The sequence below is a fragment of the Ischnura elegans genome, chromosome 11 (assembly GCF_921293095.1).
Source record: "Ischnura elegans chromosome 11, ioIscEleg1.1, whole genome shotgun sequence".
Lineage (NCBI taxonomy): Eukaryota > Metazoa > Arthropoda > Insecta > Odonata > Coenagrionidae > Ischnura > Ischnura elegans.
Window position 1 is genome coordinate 58,498,288 of NC_060256.1, and position 20,432 is coordinate 58,518,719.

The following is a 20,432-nucleotide window of genomic DNA, read 5'->3' on the forward strand; positions in this document are numbered from 1 at the left end:
CTACCATCGATCAAAACGAAAAATCAGAGCTGACAATCAAGGGGGAATCTGTTATTAGCAATTTTTTGACGCATTCACATACACGGCAGCAATACGTAACCGAGCCAGTAAATCATATTAACCACACAAGCATGTGAGGCAATTGTCAACTGAAATGAAACAATCCGATCACTTCTACCATCGATCAAAACGAAAAATCAGAGCTGACAATCAAGGGGGAATCTGTTATTAGCAATTTTTTACGCATTCACATACACGGCAGCAATACGTAACTGAGCCAGTAAATACTATTAACCACACAAGTAAAGTGTGTGAGGCAATTGTCAACTGAAATTAAACAATCCGATCACTTCTACCATCGATCAAAACGAAAAATCAGAGCTGACAAGCAAGATGGAATCTGTTATTAGCATTTTTTTTACGCATTCACATACACGGCAGCATTCCTGAAATGAGCCAGCAAATCATGTTAACCACGCAAGTAAAGCATGTGAGGCCATTGTCAACTGAAATGAAACAATCCGACCACTTCTACCATTGACCAAAATGAAAAATCAGAGCCGACAAGCAAGGGGGAATCTAATATTAGCAATTTTTTGACGCATCCACATTTAACGCACTGGCTATCTCCCTACCGTCTGACGTCTTGATCACGCCCAGAACTTTTACATCATACCATGGGCATTTCAGCTTCCTAAGGAGAAGCCACTGTGTCACGTCCTGCCCAAACAAATTATTTTTTGAAGGAAAACATACAGAGGTAAAAAAATTATTCTACTTAACCATTGTTCACAAAACAGCTTCATGACAACCCACAAATTTCATAATTTAAAGGCCCAAAATAGCATAAAATATTATCATTTTCCCCAGAGGAAGGTATTCTTCTCCCACCCCCTGCCCCTCCAGGTAGTCCTGGCTACGCCCATGTAAGCATCAATAATATTCCTAAGCTGGAAACATATATATTATATAACATATTTTGATATCCTATACTGTGATCAACGGATCCATGGCCATAGATGAACAACTCTCCTCAACAAAAAGGTGATGCCTCCCAATAATTCCAATACTAGCACCTCAAGACTGCACAACAACCAAGACGGTATGTAATAAAGACAGCTATCACATTACTTGATGTAATCCACTTATTAGGAAGGATATGAATTATGATTTCACAGAACATTGATACCCATTTAATATGAAAACAGTACCCTTAGAACTTGATTCATAAAAGGAGGAAGTAAGTATTAGTGAGTAGCAGGAAGTTGATGGCAATGCGAACTAATTACGGAAGATTAGTGCAACCTATCAGAAAAATTTTTAAATAAACGAACCATAGTTCTTTCACTTCAAGTGAAATGCTTCTACAACAATAAGTTGCTGAAAAAAGTTAACTCATACAGAAGAGCAGCAAAAAAAAGTCAAATAGAAGATCATGCTCAATATTTATTTGACATAATAAAAGGTGGCGCAAAAGACAGTTCACAAAAATGTAGCACAAAAATTTTGACTCCACGGACACAATCAAGGTTCTTCTCGCCCCAGCATTATCTCATACAATAGCCCTTCCATTTCCATATTTTTGAAGTCAGCCGTAATTAATGTACACTTTCATGGTAGAACTACAATGATATATATTCCAGAAGGGATCCAAAATACTATTCCACAATGGGCATAAGTTGTAAGAAAAATAGTCAATGTTCTTTCTTATAGACGATGTTTGGCCAATCAAAGCATATCTTAGAGCAACTGCTGCTTGTGTAGCCTCTTGCCAAACCAGAAGTGGGTGGGATATGATTCAGCTCAGTTCACCACAGCCACAGATATGCTCAAGAAAGGTGCAGGAGTCTCACAATGCCAACGGGTGCTAGTAACATTGATCTGTAATATTGAAAATGCAAATAAGAATGTGTACACCATGGGCATGCATATAATGAACAGCAATTTTAACACCTTGAGTGCGGCATGACGTGATATCACGTTATGGTGCGCTATCCCCTGGTGCTGATGACGTGATATCACGTCATGCGTACCCCGAGGGTTCCGGCCCTCCGTAAGAGCTCGGTTCAGTTCTATTATGACATTTTGCCCCCCTAAGTTGCTCAGCAGGGATCTAGGAGCGCAATTGTGGACGCCGTTTCAAGCAACCTTTCCTAGGAGGATCGGGAGAAATTTTTTCTTTTATCTTAAGGTAAGCCAATTTCCATTCATTTTCTCTCCTGTATTTTATGCTATTATTTTTATTTATTTCTACTAACGCGTGAGTATGACAAATTTTATTTGAGTTTTATTTTACAAATCATAAGTATTTACTAACTGGAACTTACTTATGTGTTTACTAATTTTTTATTCTGTTTTAATAATGTTTAGCGAGAATATAGATTTTTTCCATCCTTCCTTTTTTTCTTCTTGCGAGCCTTTCATTTTTCGAACCTTTATTGTCTGATGCTAATAAGTTTTATTCAATTAATACATGAAGTACTGTGATTAGTTAAACTTTAATGTAAATTTGAAAATGCCATTACATTTTTTATGCAACGTAACATATCTCTAACTTTTGCACCCTTCCTTTGTTTATCAGTGCAACTCCTAAGCAGGGAGGGGATCGACAAGCGGCAATATTACGAGAGTGAAGGAAGTTATTTACGAAAATAGTGTAAGTTATTTATAATATTTATTGTTGATATATGTATATTATGCACTTATAAACATTCTTATTATAATTGCAAATAACTGTTTGCACATTATCCCATGGATTGGCGAAAAAGTGCTAAGGAGTTACTATATAAAAATGCTTTTATTTTCTCGATAACCGTGAAATCAATGGCTTATGGGTGCTTTCAATTCTTTGTCTCGCCATTGTGAATATTTAGTTCCTAAACATAGTTTTACATTAGTAAAGCTGTTTTTAGCATTTCAGCTTTGACCTATTTCACCGAGAGTGTTTACTTTGATCCTGTTATTTATCGGAATTAAAAAAAATACAATGTATTTATTGCAGATGGTACGGAAGCGAGTAGTAAAACGGAAAATTTTTCATGCTGGCCGGTAGTCGATGCCGCCTGAAAGAGGTGAAATTCTATATTCATCAGCTTTTGTAGATGATCAGCAGTCTTCAACCTTCCATCAGGACCTGCAGCCATCGACGTCGAGGGAGGAAACCTCCGCAAGGGCACAAACATTTCCTTCTTAGCTCTCTGCCTTCTCTAGAAGAATGTACACGAAGAAGGGGGAGCTCCTGGATGAGAGCGGGATCAGGCATTCTCTGAAGACTCCGAGCTAGAAATTAGAGAGGAGGAGGGTGGGGAGGAGGTTGAACCCTCACAGTCAGGTACTCCGTTGCCTCCATCTATGCCAGATCCCTTTATGTCAATCACTGGCCCATCCCCTTTGTCCTATTCTTTCCTGAACCCTCTAACAATACCGTCCGTCCTTTGCGGTGGACCCTTAGTTCAGTGACCCCTCAAAATATCACTTTCATAGAAAACCCAGCTCTCACCACTCCACCCCCTTCCAACGACCCAAGTGTTTTTTGCGTCTCCTTTTCCCAGACACCCTCTTTCGTATACAGACATACTTTCTCATAATCTTCGAAAGAATAGGTTAGGAATTGGAAACAATTGACCTATGAAGAGTTTTACCTCTATAGGCCTAATATTTTACAAGGCTTATAACGTTTCACAAGGTTTCACAATTCCTATAACCAATATATCCGACTTATGGAGCATTGCTATCTTGTTTGACCTGCTTTGCTTTCGGATATACATGAGTCGTGATGGATTCTTTATCATTCTTCAAGCCCTACATTTTTCAGCGAATACCGGCCCAAACGATTCAGAGCCTGAGTACTTCCTCTAAAAAATCCGTCCCTTTTCGATTCATTTCACTCCTCCATTGATTCCCTAATAATTCCTTCCCGAAAGCTATGCACGCTTTTTCATTTATCGTGAACCCGCCGGAAAGATTACCCTTATAAATTCCGTTTTTCTGTCATTAGATCCTTTATTCTTCCATCCCACATTCCTTATCCCAAGCCACTTTTACCATCAATATCTCAATCTCACTTCCCTGAACTCATCCAAGAGGAAGGTGGCAGACAGAAAAATCGATGGTGCAAGTATTGCACTATTGCGGTGCAAGCACTCTTGGGCGTAGGAAAGAGACCGCAGATATCTACATTGGCTGCTAGGTCTCCTCTACTCTATCCCGAGCTTTTTTCTTTCTTTCATAAGAAGGCATAAATAGTATTATATATTTTTGTATCATATATTGCAATAGTATTATAGGTTAAACATATTGTTATAAAATTTGTGAGAGGTATTTCCTACATTGGTAAAACATACATGACTGTACGTAGTGGTATGTAATATATAATTTAAAAATGGTCATCATTTCGATTGTATTGAATTTATTTTGGGTAAATAAATATTTTTTTTCATGTTATGTGCTCCTTTTTTCAATAGTCTAGGGCTCTTACATAAATAAGAAGTTACTAGAGATTTCCTAGCACGATGGAATTAGTCTTTCCCTCGTGTAATTAGAAAGAAAACGTATCGTTGCTTTCGGTAATCGGGTAAGTAATAAGGGGCATAGATGCTGCAAATCTATTCCTAGCAATACGTATTATTGAATGGTTTACTCGAATTGATATTATTATGCACCAAATGAAAAAATATTATTGCGGTAAAAATTTACATCATTTTCAGATTTTCGCAGAATATTCGTAGTAAGAACCGCGATACGTGGCCTAAATGAAGATTACTTGTAAGATGTTTGCTTGCAAATACTATTAGTTCCAGTTTTTATGCATTAATTTCTAACTCGGTAACATCATATTGAAAAATATGTTATTGGCTTGAGTTCCGAGATAGTAATGAGGAAGTTATGGGTTGATTATTTGTTTCCACATCCATTTTTATTTCGGCAACGGAGCCTATACCCCTAAAAGGACACGTATCAGCAAAATCTTTCCCCATACCTTCCCCATCTTTTTGATGTGCCGATGGCACTTCCAAAAAGGTTATTCCTAGTTCTCACAAGTGGACCGACTAAATCTTACTATCACCCCTCGCTTCATCTACGTACCCCCTCCAACCTTAGAACAGCCGGCAGGAGTGGTGCACGTCAAGAAACACCCTAATACACCGTCGGAAAATAATCTCGAAAGCAGAGTGCCACCCATCTCAAGCACCTGCAGTAAAGGGAATACATAATGGTATGTGAAAACCATTTTTGCTAAATATCTGATGCTTACGGGTGGTCGTATGGGAAGAAAGGAATTGGAGCTGAAAACATGAAACGAGTGAAGGAATTTGTGACGAGAATAGTGGCTTCAGAAGAAAATGTAGAAATTATTCAATATTATCGAACCCTACCCCGATACTTAGGATTACTAGTACAAGGAATACGCCGAAATATCTGGCGCAGAATTACCATCACAATCAAACAGCTGTTCACGGCGATTCCTTGTACTTATAACTTGCATTACATCCATCTAAGCCAAAACTTTCCCTATGGCAGTGGCAAAATACCAATGGCGATACCAGTAGAACATTACAATTTCATTTTCCTCGTATTTTTTTGGATACATAGCGCAGAAAAAAAATTGAAAGAAAACGGTGGCACGGGGGAAAATCCGACAATATGCAACCCGCATTACGTTAATATCCCGCTGTGCGGGTGACGTGATATCACGTCATAAATAAAAAAGTTCATAGCTAACAAATTAGGGCCAAGAAAATTTTTTCATTATTTTCTCCAGCTCTTTTGGCACCCATGCATGCGTTTTGCATTAAAAAACGACAGCCGCACCGGGGGTCGATTTTGAGTTTTACATGGTCAGCATTGAAAGTAGCAATGCAAAGCAGGAGTTAGTTCACTCAAGGTAATACGAGGTAGGTTGCAAAGTTGAATAGCAATAATTAAAACCATCAAGGAGGAAAAGCACGGAAAACATAACTACCAAAGATGCATACTTTACATAATTATCACAGGAATCAATCAAGTAACAATCTGATGTCATAGGTGGATCCAGGGGGGACACGTGCCCCCCCAGACCCTTAAATAATATGCAAAATTTCTACACACATTACCATGGCCTTCACAGACAACACTTGCATTCACTGTGAATGAGCTGGTTCAGTGAGACATAAGTCAAAGGACATAAGCCATAAGGAGCCAAAATAGAATTCCACGATGGACTTCAGCCATAAAAAAGATGGACAATGTTCATCTTTATGGCATACAGTTAGCCAATAAGAGCACATGCTGGAAACCAATGTGATCAATGCAGTACCACACCTAACTGAACGCAGGTGGTAAGAATTTCAGTTAACTGTAGCCTTATGTCAACATAATAAACACTGAGAAAAAGGTGAAGGCGTAGAGTATATGAAATGCATAAAAAATAAGTGTCCAAGGGAATATATGTTCAGCCTTCAGGGAGGGCAATATTTCATAACTTAATGAATTTTAATGAAATTAACACATAAGAAGGAAAAAATATCATCATCCTGAGTAGATAACACTGAAAATACTTGTACCATGCCACTTAAAGTGAAAAGCATTGAAACTAATAGTTGGTATGTAGTTATGAAGATAATATAATAAGAGCATTAATAGAGTGGAATACTTACATTCACAAAAAGTAACTCTGCAAACTTCTGTATCATGAAAAAAAGCACTATGAAAACACAAGCATTCAGAGTCAGACATAATACAGGCACTCAAATTTTAACTGTTTCCCTCTTATGGTTAAGTCTGTGAATGGAGACAAAAATGACTAACAGCTTATACCCCATTGTAGACCAGGCCTAAGTCAAAATATTGATTGCTGAAATTTGTTGGAAATGTTGGGAAAAATTCGTGAAATATTATAAAGCCAATTACCATATCATGTGCATCGCATTTCACGCACTTAAGGCAAACAAAATCAAGTAATTTCGCCCCACCCATCAACAGGCTACTGAGTATTGCCTTCATCCTCCCACGTAAAAGTAAATTTGACATTAGAAGGGAAGAAACATAATCTACAATAGATTATATTTCTTCTATTACAATTCGAAATTAATTTCTTCGCCAGCTCCATTACTTCATGAACATTTACTAACATGATTTAAAAGGATATAAGAGGCAAGAAAGGAATAGGACAAATGACGCCACATTAGTAAATCCAACGTCGACTGCATGGTACACCAGAAGAATCAGTGGGTGTAGCATAACAAATGTAGACCAGAATTAGGACAATCCAACAGCATTAAATTCATCAAAAGTGAAAGAGTATTTTTGAAACTGCTCACTTAATTACTACACTACAGTAAACAAATACAGTAATATGATTACCTTTCACCATTGACGGCTTGAACAGACAGACCAGCACATATCTGTTACTCATTCACATCATCAATGAGACGAGAAACAGCGAGGTTAAGAATTTTGAGTCCAGGAAAAGACATCTCTCTTCCATGGAATAACACCTGAAAAAATCCCAGAAAAATATATTGACTCAAAGCACAGCTTGCGATTGCACAGACACTACATGTATATATTGCATTAAGCACACTTCATAGGCGGAAAACCACAAATCAGCGACAAACGAGGACTTCACCTTAACTTTTAGGGGAGCGCTGCTTTTATTTATCACCACTGTTTTTTCGCACTGGACCCCGGCCACTTGACGATGGAACCGTCTTAAAGTTTAATGTCGGTACACCGCTCAATTGATCCCTCTGGAAAGTGGTCCTAAAAGCCAACATTTCGTTCCGATAACTCCCTGTTCACGTGGTATCACCCGCCACCATTTCTGCATTTGGGCAACATTCTGAAAAAAATTCATCCAATAACAGCTCCGATTAAATAACACAAGTACATAACTCCAAAGCTCACGCGCAAATTAATAGTAATCCTGCCACAATGCAAGACGACCAACGACGTCATTAGCATATTACGAATGCCAGAATCTAGACCTCGTGAGATTTTACATGATAATTCCAAATAATGAGCAGTATTATACTATAATCACAGCTTTTTTAAAAGATAAAACCAATTTCTTTGCATTCCCCTGGTCTTTGAAAGCATATTCATAAAGGAACATTGTAATCATGCCGGCATCCACACACAGCTACCAAGACACGCCGCTACATTGCATTTCTATCCAAAGCTTCACGGTACAATCACTTGTTGGACTCATGGAATTAACCTTGAGTCCGGTAATAAATAATAGTTTCAATTTTTAATAATTTAATCAAAATCTACCAAAAATAGGTGATTTACTTACCCTTGCTTGGAAGAGGCTTTCGTTGCGTACGCCCAGCTCCTTACTACGTCTCTTTTGGCAATAGTAGCCTCCTTTCCACCCAGGGACACAGCAACGCCGGTCAGGCCTCATTGCTAAAGCCGAATAAAACTGAATCTACGACTCTCACTACAAAAATTACTGCAAAAATCCGATTAAAGACGGAGCGCGTCGCCCCGCTTCCATTAAGCTTAATGGCGAAAATTACACTGACACAGATATCAATGCCTAGTGGCGCCGCTCTACGGCCAATGTTGGCGATCGAATAAAATGCGCGCCAAACGGCAACAGGTGAAAGGCTACCCATTGGCCCTTCTGGAGACTCCTGTAATGGAGTCCCCTTGGCGCGTACAATATAAATACGTTCACTTGTTGTTTTCTCAACATTTCTGCAGGGAGTAGTGATGGACTTAGTCGGTCATTCTCGTGATCCCAATCACGGTGACCATTCATTTGAGTGACTCTGTCATGAACGGGAGGTCATGATTGAATGGGTCATGATTGTGGAAAGTGGACGGCAATCACGACCGAGTGGGCAATCACGACCGAGGGGGCAATCACTACCCTGTTGTCAATCATGACCCGCTGATCGCTCTCTACTTTAGGGCAATATCTATGTAGCTTGTTAAACGAAAGATGAGTTGTTATTATTATCATTAATCTATAAAGTTTTTTCATTTGTTAAAACCAGAAACTAGTTAATTTTTATCTTAATTACTTCCAAAACATTTGCAAATACAGAATGTGCCTTAAATGTTGTTTATTACACTCCTTTTATTGTTTTTCAAGATACAGAATCGATGATAATTTCCAATCATTCGTGGGGCATGGGGTTAGTGATCAATATTTTATTATGGAAAGGCAATATAAATAATGGAACTGATTGAAAGGCATGAGAGATAAATGGGCTCTTTCAAGATTTTCGGCATATTCCTGAGATATGAAGGCCATAGGTACCCTGAAATGTCGATTATAGAAAACTTTACAATTGTTACGAACATTGCCCCTAAAAGTGATTGCAATACCATGCCATTCATCACCACGAGTGAAAGAGCAGTCAAAAACGGTCAATTCAGGTCGCGAGTGACGATCATCAACCGCGACATCTTCGAAGAATGATAGCGATTGGACTGTGTTTGAGAACGACCTATGCAATGAACAATCACGAATGACCTAAAGGCTAGCGATTGACGGAGAACGACCACGATCACGAATGACCTGCGTCTAGAACAATCATGAATGACCGACGATCGCGACTGATGGAGAATGTCCACGGTCACGAACGAACGACGTGAGGAAATGACACTCTCGGTCATCTAAATGATTCCGTTCACCGATCAATCTCGGAGATGACCCTGGTCACATGATTCGATCGTTCATGACCGACCCATCACTAGCAGGGAGTGATATGTTGTGGAGAGCCGACTTCTGGTTGTTGATAAGCAAATTGTGCCTTGCTGGAATGATTATTTACTCAGACTCGATAAGTGCAATTGAATTGTTTTACCGTTCATCCTAAATAATTCGTTTAAAAGTGTTTTAACAGTGCTTATGTCCTTCCGTTACCGTATTTCGCTATTTTAGGATAAGTTTATTTATTGTTCTTCAAGTTTGGCTTTGATCTTACGTATTAGAACGGTAGTTTTGCGAAAAATATCCTCGGTCATTAGTTTATGTAGACGGGGGACGTTCATTACTATAGTTTTATTGCACAAACACATGTTACTAATTCCGAGTATTGGTATCTTGTATTTAATTGTGTAACATGGGCCTCATTACATATTAGCTTACCTCTAACTTAAAATAGCCGAATAGATAACCATGAAAATACATTAAGGTTGTTTCTCACTCGCGCATGTAACCGTAGTAGTAGTATTTGTGTTTAGGGTGCCTCGACAACTAAGGTCATTTGCACCAGCATGTAACCGTGTGTGTCGACAAATGTTCAACTTTGCCTCAAGATAAACACTCATTTCATTACAGGTATTGGCTACTCTTACCGTCAATGCTGTTGGACAATAAGTGTCATACATAGCTTATGATGCATATATGAACATGGAGAGAAGCTTTTTGTGCCGGAGTGTGGAAGAGGTGACAAAAACTATAAATGACTATCTATTTAACGATGGGTGACCGTGGACCGTAGCCCAAATTCAATATCATAGCGCTGGCGTAGGTATATACTAACTTGGTTTAAAAATTTATGAACATCCGTGAATAGTGAACGCAGTAGACTGAGTGCTATATTTCTTAGGCAAGTATGTATGCGTCATGCATTAAGTGGCTGGTTTTTACTGGTTATATGTGATGTATGTATTCCCTATGAAAATCAAAGTAATAGATGGAACTCACATTGCCATGGTGGCATCTCCAAAAAAAAATCATGTAGTGTTAAAGAAAAGGGATTATTTAAATTATAACATATATCATTTGATTAATATGCAAGTGGTGAGTTCATGTCATTTAATAATATTTTATTTTGAAGCAACTAGGGTCAATTACTTTTTAGAAATTTACATTGTAACCCATTACCTGCTGAATGATATTTTAAGTGTCAATGAGTAGCCTAATGAGCTTCTTACATTGACTTACCTAACTGGTTTTCCGAAATAGAATATAATTATTATATATCCATGATTATACAAATTGAAACCATGCATATCTGCTATGTTCTATTGCAATATATCCCCAAAGCAATAGATCCTCAAATAGCTATGAATAGCCTTAGGAGGCATGTCAGAATAAGATTATTTTGACTCATCTTACCTTGCTTTGATTTTAATGGTTTCTGTTCAATTTTTTTATCTGAAGGTTTTGATATTTTGCTTTTCTGTTACTGTTGTATTTTTAATTTTTCAGATTGACTCAACCAGATTCTCCCAGGTTCAAATTTGGGTGAGGCTTCTGGACAACCCCTACTAAATCATAACATTTAAAATACTAATCCAAGGCTGCTATTATGGATGGAATAGCATCATGCTATTCTTCATTATTGCAACCGATGTTGCTATAATATAGCGTATTGCAACGCCTATGCTATTTGGTATTCAGAACGGTTGCAATTCGTGTTTTTACTACACCGGAAGACGTAATTCTCAGAATAGCATAGGCCCGTAGCAATTCACTATTCTGAACGGCGAATTGCAACCGGTAGGCTTGCTATAATATTACGCGGTCTTCGATGCCGAGCAATTCGGTATTGCAACCAGAAAACGTGCGCATTGCGATGTCGAATTGTTTTTCTGAGGTTAAAGTAACCTAATTAAGCATTGAAAAATGGAATAATAGCCAAAAATAAAATGATATCAGCTTTATTTTAATTAAATAATAGTAGCATAAGTGATGAATATTTAACTAGTTAAGTGATTTGGTTAGGAATTAACATTCGAGCTTAATATATGAAGCACAAGCTTGCTTCATCGACAGTACGAAAACAATAACAATTAATGCAAAGAATTACTACCATTAGCCCAAATTTTACGTGTTTTATTCATATTTACAATTCATAATTTTATTTCATCACTTGACTTGCTACTAAAAATATCCTCAATGTAGGCTATCAGGTCGATTCTTGAAAAATTTCAAGCTTGTGTTAACACACTAACTCGCCAAATATATTAATAGTTATAGCTTTCAATGAAAACCATATATTACCATAATAATACCATATACTTTGATCAGCCGTTCATTTCCTCAATTGGACAGTATATACAAATACATGCAACGAGTCGAAATTGTTTTCCCCACTATTCGCTGCCTTCTACAATTAAAACTAAAAATTTACTAAATTATAAACACGGGCAGTCGACTTGAATTACTTGCTTGAAAACAAAGGATTTCTCCGAACACCAATAAAGTTTCCGAACAAATATGATTCACCACAAACGTTTAATGGAATATCCATGCACTACATCATTAATACAATATATATCATGTGGAATTGAATACAAATTGTTTCCTCTATAGACAAGTAAGTTATTCACACAATTAAGTTTCAGTTTATCGGCACAGTTCAGGGTCTATCAAAAATTTCAGTGAGCACATAATAAAATCAGCTGATACGAAAACAATGATAACTGACACAACAGCACTTTCCACACGATTCACTATTGCTAGATTCACTTTTTCACAGCTGTTCCATCCATCCTCAAATTCACCATCACCTCCCTCTGCTTTTTCCAAATATGCAGCTGAAATATCGATACTATTCCATCATAATACATGAAAGCACAGCTGTGACGTTGCCACCTACTTCATTTCCTAAACAGAGAATGAACACTGAAATTAGGGAGTCATATAATATATAGATAACATTAGAAACGAAAGCTTCTAGTTCATACAGTAAAACGATATCGTCACGAGCAATACAATAAAAGTTGATACATAATAATTCTGATATGCAACAAACAGACTTCGAAGCCTAACACATTTACGAAGAAAATCAAACATATTTAGCTTTCAATGATTATTTCGCATAGCATATATCTCACGGTAAAGGACCGATCGGATATAGGTAAATCATTGAATATTTATGTCCGATAAATCATCATTATAACAACGAAATTATGACCTAACCCACCTGTCTGAAGCCATTGGGAAATTATCACAACCACAACAAACAGCTGATTTCTTAAATGAGATTTTCAAAGCGTATTATATATTTCCAAGGTTTAATATAATTTTTAAATGTAAATAAAGCAATTATTTATAATTTCAAGTCAATATTCCGTAAAATACAGAAAAATATATAAAATATCTTCTCCCTCATTGGTTACGCAAACTGTTCTGAAAGTTTTTCATACGGGAAGAGGCGGAGCTTCCAAATAGCTCGCGCAAGAAATAGCATGCTGCTATTCCGAACAAAATTATTACTACGCTTCATTCATAATACGGGGTCGTTGCTATAATGACCCGCAGAATAGCGTATGCTATTTTTTGCAACGCTTATCCATAATAGCAGCCCAAAGGATGCTGTTCAGTGGTTGTTTGGTTGACGAATTATTTCAATGGAAATACTCTGGTGTGCATTTTTCTCAGAATACCAATCTTGGAAATAAATAATAATTCTTAGATCTACTAGGAAGTCTACCATCTGTAAAGGCCTGGTTACATGATACATTAACATGCACAAGTGAATGCTTAAATGATTGAATGCGTGAATGAACATGAAAATGCACTGTATAACCACCAGACTTGTGTGAACGCAGGAACAGAAAATAGAACCTGTTCTAATGTGGTTCATGCATTTGTATATGTTCTGTTCCACCAAAATCGTTCATGATTTCACTCATTAACTATGGCTGCTATTCTGGATGGAATAGCATTATGCTATTCTCCGATATTGCAACCGATGTTGCTATAATATAGCGTATTGCAACGCCTATGCTATTTGGTATTCAGAACGGTTGCAATTCGTGTTTTTACTACACCGGAAGACGTAATTCTCAGAATAGCATAGGCCCGTAGCAATTCACTATTCTGAACGGCGAATTGCAACCGGTAGGCTTGCTATAATATTACGCAGTCTTCGAGGCCGAGCTATTCGGTATTGCAACCATTGCAACCCTGAAAACGTGCGCATTGCGATGTCGAATTGTTTTTCTGAGGTTAAAGTAACATAATCAAGCATTGATAAATGGAATAATAGCCAAAAATAAAATGTTATCTGCTTTATTTTAATTAAATAATAGTAGCATAAGTGATGAATATTTCACTAGTTAAGTGAATTGGTTAGAAATTAACATTCGAGCTTAATTTATGAAGCTCAAGCTTGCTTCATCGACAGTACGAAAACGATAACAATTAATGCAAAGAATTACTACGATTAGCCCAAATTTTCCGTGTTTTATTCATATTTACAACTCATAATTTTATTTCATCACTTGACTTGCTACTAAAAATATCCTCAATGTCGGCTATCAGGTCGATTCTTGAAAATTTTCAAGCTTGTGTGAACACACTAACTCGCCAAATACAATAACAGTTATAGCTTTCAATGAAAACCATATATTACCATAATAATACCATATACTTTGATCAGCCGTTCATTTCCTCAATTGGACAGTATATACAAAAACATGCAACGAGTCGAAATTATTTTCCCCACTATTCGCTACCTTCTACAATTAAAACTTAAAATTTACAAACTTATAACACGGGCAGTCGACTTGAATTACTTGCTTGAAAACAAAGGATTTCTCCGAACACCAATAAAGTTTCCGAACAAATATGATTCGCCACAAACGTTTAATGGAATATCCATATACATCATTAATGCAATATATATCATGTGGAATTCAATACAAATTGTTTCCTCTATAGGCAAGTAAGTTATTCACACAATTAAGTTTCAGTATATCGGCACAGTTCAGGGTCTATCAAAAATTTCAGTGAGCATATTAAAATCAGCTGATACGAAAACAATAATAAGTGACACAACAGCACTTTCCACACGATTCACTTTTTCACAGTTGTTCCATCCATCCTCAAATTCACCATCACATCCCTCTGCTTTTTCCAAATCTGCAGCTGAAATATTGATAGTATTCCATCATATTACATGAAAGCACAGCGGTGACGTTGCCACCTACTTCATTTCCTAAACAGAGAATGAATTGAAATTAGGGAGTCATATAATATAAAGCTAGTATTAGAAACGAAAGCTTCTAGTTCATACAGTAAAGCTATATCGTCACGATCAAAGCAATAAAAGTTGGTACATATTTATTTTGACATGCAACGAACAGACAGACTTCGAAGCCTAAGACAATTACGAAGAAAATCAAACATATTTAGGTTTCAATGATTATTTCGCATAACATATATCTCACGATAAAGGAACGATCGGATATAGGTAAATGATTCAATATTTATGCCCGAAAAATCATTATTATAACAGTAAAATTATGACCTAACCCACCTGTCTGAAGCCATTGTGATATTATCAAAACAACAACAATCAGCTGATTTTCTAAACGAGATTTTCAAAGCATATTATATAAATCCACGGTTTAATATAATTTTTAAATGCAAATGAAGCAATTATTTGTAATTGCAAGTCAATATTCCATAAAATACAGAAAAATATATAAAATATCTTCTCCCTCATTGGTTGCGCAAACTGTTCAGAAAGTTTTTCATACGGGAAGGGGCGGAGCTTCCAAATAGCTCGCGCAAGAAATAGCATGCTGCTATTCCGAACAAAATTATTACTACGCTTCATTCTGAATACGGGGTCGTTGCAATAATGACCCGCAGAATAGCATATGCTATTTTTTAAGCCTATGGCTGCTATTCTGGATAAGCGTTGCAAAAAATAGCATATGCTATTCTGCGGGTCATTATTGCAACGACCCCGTATTCAGAATGAAGCGTAGTAATAATTTTGTTCGGAATAGCGGCATGCTATTTCTTGCGCGAGCTATTTGGAAGCTCCGCCCTTTCCTGTATGAAAAACTTTCCGAACAGTTTGCGCAACCAATGAGGGAGAAGATATTTTATATATTTTTCTGTATTTTATGGAATATTGACTTGCAATTACAAATAATTGCTTCATTTGCATTTAAAAATTATATTAAACCGTGGATTTATATCATACGCTTTGAAAATCTCGTTTAGGAAATCAGCTGATTGTTGTTGTTTTGATAATATCACAATGGCTTCAGACAGGTGGGTTAGGTCATAATTTTACTGTTATAATGATGATTTATCGGGCATAAATATTGAATCATTTACCTATATCCGATCGGTCCTTTATCGTGAGATATATGTTATGCGAAATAATCATTGAAACCAAAATATGTTTGATTTTCTTCGTAATTGTCTTAGGCTTCGAAGTCTGTCTGTTCGTTGCATGTCAAAATAAATATGTACCAACTTTTATTGCTTTGATCGTGACGATATAGCTTTACTGTAAGAACTAGAAGCTTTCGTTTCTAATACTAGCTTTATATTATATGACTCCCTAATTTCAGTATTCATTCTCTGTTTAGGAAATGAAGTAGGTGGCAACGTCACCGCTGTGCTTTCATGTAATATGATGGAATAGTATCAATATTTCAGCTGCAGATTTGGAAAAAGCAGAGGGATGTGATGGTGAATTTGAGGATGGATGGAACAACTGTGAAAAAGTGAATCGTGTGGAAAGTGCTGTTGTGTCACTTATTTTGTTTTCGTATCAGCTGATTTTAATATGCTCACTGAAATTTTTGATAGACCCTGAACTGTGCCGATATACTGAAACTTAATTGTGTGAATAACTTACTTGCCTATAGAGTAAACAATTTGTATTGAATTCCACATGATATATATATTGCATTAATGATGTATACATGGATATTCCATTAAACGTTTGTGGCGAATCATATTTGTTCGGAAACTTTATTGGTGTTCGGAGAAATCCTTTGTTTTCAAGCAAGTAATTCAAGTCGACTGCCCGTGTTATAAGTTTGTAAATTTTAAGTTTTAATTGTAGAAGATGGCGAATAGTGGGGAAAATAATTTCGACTCGTTGCATGTTTTTGTATATACTGTCCAATTGAGGAAATGAACGGCTGATCAAAGTATATTGTATTATTATGGTAATATATGGTTTTCATTGAAAGCTATAACTGTTATTATATTTGGTGAGTTAGTGTGTTCACACAAGCTTGAAAATTTTCAAGAATCGACCTGATAGCCTACATTGAGGATATTTTTAGTAGCAAGTCAAGTGATGAAATAAAATTATGAGTTGTAAATATGAATAAAACACGGAAAATTTGGGCTAATCGTAGTAATTCTTTGCATTAATTGTTATTGTTTTCGTACTGTCGATGAAGCAAGCTTGAGCTTCATATATTAAGCTCGAATTTTAATTTCTAACCAATTCACTTAACTAGTTAAATATTCATCACTTATGCTACTATTATTTAATTAAAATAAAGCAGATAACGTTTTATTTTTGGCTATTATTCCATTTTTCAATGCTTGATTATGTTACTTTAACCTCAGAAAAACAATTCGACATCGCAATGCGCACGTTTTCAGGGTTGCAATACCGAATAGCTCGGCATCGAAGACCGCGTAATATTATAGCAAGCCTACCGGTTGCAATTCGCCGTTCAGAATAGTGAATTGCTACGGGCCTATGCTATTCTGAGAATTACGTCTTCCGGTGTAGTAAAAACACGAATTGCAACCGTTCTGAATACCAAATAGCATAGGCGTTGCAATACGCTATATTATAGCAACATCGGTTGCAATATCGGAGAATAGCATGATGCTATTCCATCCAGAATAGCAGCCTATGTGTTTATGTACCGTGTAACCAGGCCTTCAGATTGCAGGATAAACTGCTTGACTCCTTGGTGACTTTTTATCACAACAAGCTTGGTATGTACCTTGTTTCACTGAACCCATCTTCCAAAATCTAAAACTAATCCAAACAGTTAAATCAATTTTTAGGGTTCGCCAACAAACATTGGTTTTCAATACCAACAGTTTTGATGTCCAAGCCAATTTTTCTCTTCAAATGTGCTGAAACATTTTTTTTTTGCCCTCTTCATACTGAGCCTCCCAAGGCACACCCACTGTACAATAAGCAGGAGTCTGAATGACAGTCTTTCATGTGTGGTCTAGGTTTATTTACTATAGTTAATAGTAGTGGGTGTAACTCAGTGGAAATGCTTTATCATAGGAGATGAATGAATAAAAACTTTATTAATTCCATATGGTGATTTATTGTGTCTGACCATGGTTTCGTTACAGTGTAACATGTTCAAGGTGAGACCTTTAAAATGGTTAGCTGTAATGAGATCATGGTAGACAAAATTAATCACCATGTGGTAAAAGCAATGTTTTTACTCCTTCAACTGCTACTTTTTCTTACTTTTCCTTAGCTTATACCATTTCTGCTTCATTTTCTATTTGGTTTCCCTACTTAGGTGTAGGTATGTCCACAATGGTATGCAGCGGAGATTACTTTCTGCCAATGGGAATGGAATTACTCTTAAATTTGATGATTGCTTGCATTATTTGACTTTTATGAAAGTGATTAATGAGGATCATAGGTTTTCCATCCATAATGGTTGTTAATACTCAATAATCAATAATAAATCAATTATGGCATACAACATTTTATGTTTCTATGATATGCTGTACTTTCTCAACTTTACATTAATGTGATCCATGAATGTGATGTATACCAACTCCTTAAAAAACGTTATTTCTATTGCAGTGCATCAATGATACTGTGTGTTGTACTTTTCTTTGAAAATAAAGACAATTCAATGCCAAGATGCATGTTACTGATACTATTTTTTATATAACCTTGACCTTGTATAAGATAAATTTAAATGTTCACCTATAATAGTGACAAAGCTAATGGATTAGAATAACATTAATTTTATAACAGCATCCTTTAGAAACCAAGATGAGTCGTAGATTGAACCAATAGGATTAAGCAAGAGGCTATAGAATTTTTTTAAATAGGAGAGTACATTTTTTGTAGCAATTATATTGTGTTTCTTCCCCTATTTAATTACAAGAAATTAGAATTGCGCATGAAGTATATATGCATTGCTTTGAGGATATTCTTGCAGGTCTTATTGGATACTGAATCCCCTATGAAGATCAAATTCTATTTTATCTTTTTCACATCTTAAACCTCCCTCCATTCCTATTCATCTTCTAATTTTCTTTTCATTACTGGAATTTTTTTCATCTTGAACTTTGAAAAAATGGGCATTTCTCTCATTGCTCCTATCTTCCAGCATTAATTTTTGTGCTAGGCATAATTAAAGTTGATTAAAATGCGCAGGGGGATAGAAACATGTATGAGTGTTAGGTTATGGAAAGTGGATTCAGCACATAAGTAGTAATACTTATGGTACAGAATAACTCTCAATGAAAAACAATAGGCTGGAAAGTTCACACAAACACTAAATTAGAGCTCAGAGCTAATTTCAGGCTAAAATCCCAAGAGGAAATGGCTACATAAGTTGGGCCATTTTACTGCACATACTATGTAGTCGCACATACAGGCTGTATAAGCTTTTCCTCATGGGATATTATGCAAGACTTGCTTTAGAGTCGTCCGCCTCGTCTTGAGAATTGAAACAATGGTGCTTGGTGTGGTAGTTTGATTTGAGGAGGAAGTGAGTGAGCTTGAGTGGGGATTAGTAATTGAGAGGGTCTGAATAATTATGGAAAGTGGATTAGAAGTGGAAATAAGTGTTGAAACACCCTTAGTAGATGTGGAAGGAGATTTTGAGGTTGATGGGGTCGGGTCAAAGGAAGAAAGATCACTTGAGTCCACAGATTCACTATTTTTTCTTTATCTACCTGGCTATCTGATGAATTCTGTTGCAGAAATAACCAATGATTCTATTTTGTGACATACTCAACTTAGCTACACTTGGGGTCTGCTACGCTAATGTTAGTATTACCTCAATATCGAAAATGATTAGTATTTCCTGCAAGTCTTCATGCCCGTGTGTCGCATTCTTCCCTATCAGTGCTATCATACGTTTTTTAATATGATTAAGCTCACTAAATTTAAGGGCTCCACTCCCAGTCTGGGTGCCCTCACGATTGTAACACGCTACTTTAGCGGCAGATTTCAAATCTTGCCAACGCTGAGGGAAAATTTATTAATCACAACAAATGTTATGAGATTCTTAAACGGCAATTTATGGAAACATAGTTTATCAGCAACATATACGATGCTACATATTTTTCTATTTTTGAGTAAGTAGTTATTTTTACGTTTCATTTAAGCTAATCACTCTGTAAAAAATAATTACTTTATAAGAAAACGATCATTTACCGAAAAATATGGATCAGATATGGAAGAATAATAGGCTAATGTAACATAAATATAAATAACTAATACGCTTAATGGTTTATTAATAATGAATAAATCATTAATGTCGCAATACGTTTCATTTTATATAGTGTACCTTCAGAATGAATTGCCGAAGCATATATTTCTGCTCAGCGATAACTTCATATTTACGCCTTTGTTTACTTTAAGGAGGAACCATCATTTCAAACATGCCCGAAAACCTCCCCTTATTTTGACATATGTTGTTGCTCATTATTTTTTCTATCGAATAGTGAAAAAATATTACTATGTCATCGGCCATTTAAGAAAGATTTA

The 20,432-nt window shown here is 36.3% G+C and overlaps 1 protein-coding gene and 2 long non-coding RNA genes across 6 annotated transcripts in view; 1 reads left to right on the forward strand and 2 right to left on the reverse strand.

Annotated features, from left to right (window-relative positions):
- LOC124167753 (G-protein coupled receptor dmsr-1-like) overlaps nt 1–20,432 on the reverse strand; it is a 96,944-nt gene that overhangs the window by 63,921 nt on the left and 12,591 nt on the right. The gene's annotated exons all lie outside the window — the stretch shown is intronic.
- LOC124167755 lies at nt 1,453–8,654 on the reverse strand. Of its 2 annotated transcripts, XR_006866753.1 has the most exons (4): nt 8,276–8,654; nt 7,607–7,819; nt 7,342–7,475; nt 1,453–1,881 (listed from the first exon to the last, which is right to left on the reverse strand). It is a non-coding gene; the product is annotated as an uncharacterized LOC124167755 (long non-coding RNA). The 2 variants fall into 2 exon arrangements; XR_006866752.1 differs by lacking the exon at nt 1,453–1,881 and having other exon boundaries at nt 5,835–7,475; nt 8,276–8,653.
- LOC124167756 lies at nt 10,217–18,568 on the forward strand. 2 transcript variants are annotated; one of them, XR_006866754.1, is made up of 3 exons: nt 10,217–10,469; nt 11,153–11,188; nt 18,217–18,568. It is a non-coding gene; the product is annotated as an uncharacterized LOC124167756 (long non-coding RNA). The 2 variants fall into 2 exon arrangements; XR_006866755.1 differs by having other exon boundaries at nt 10,217–10,465.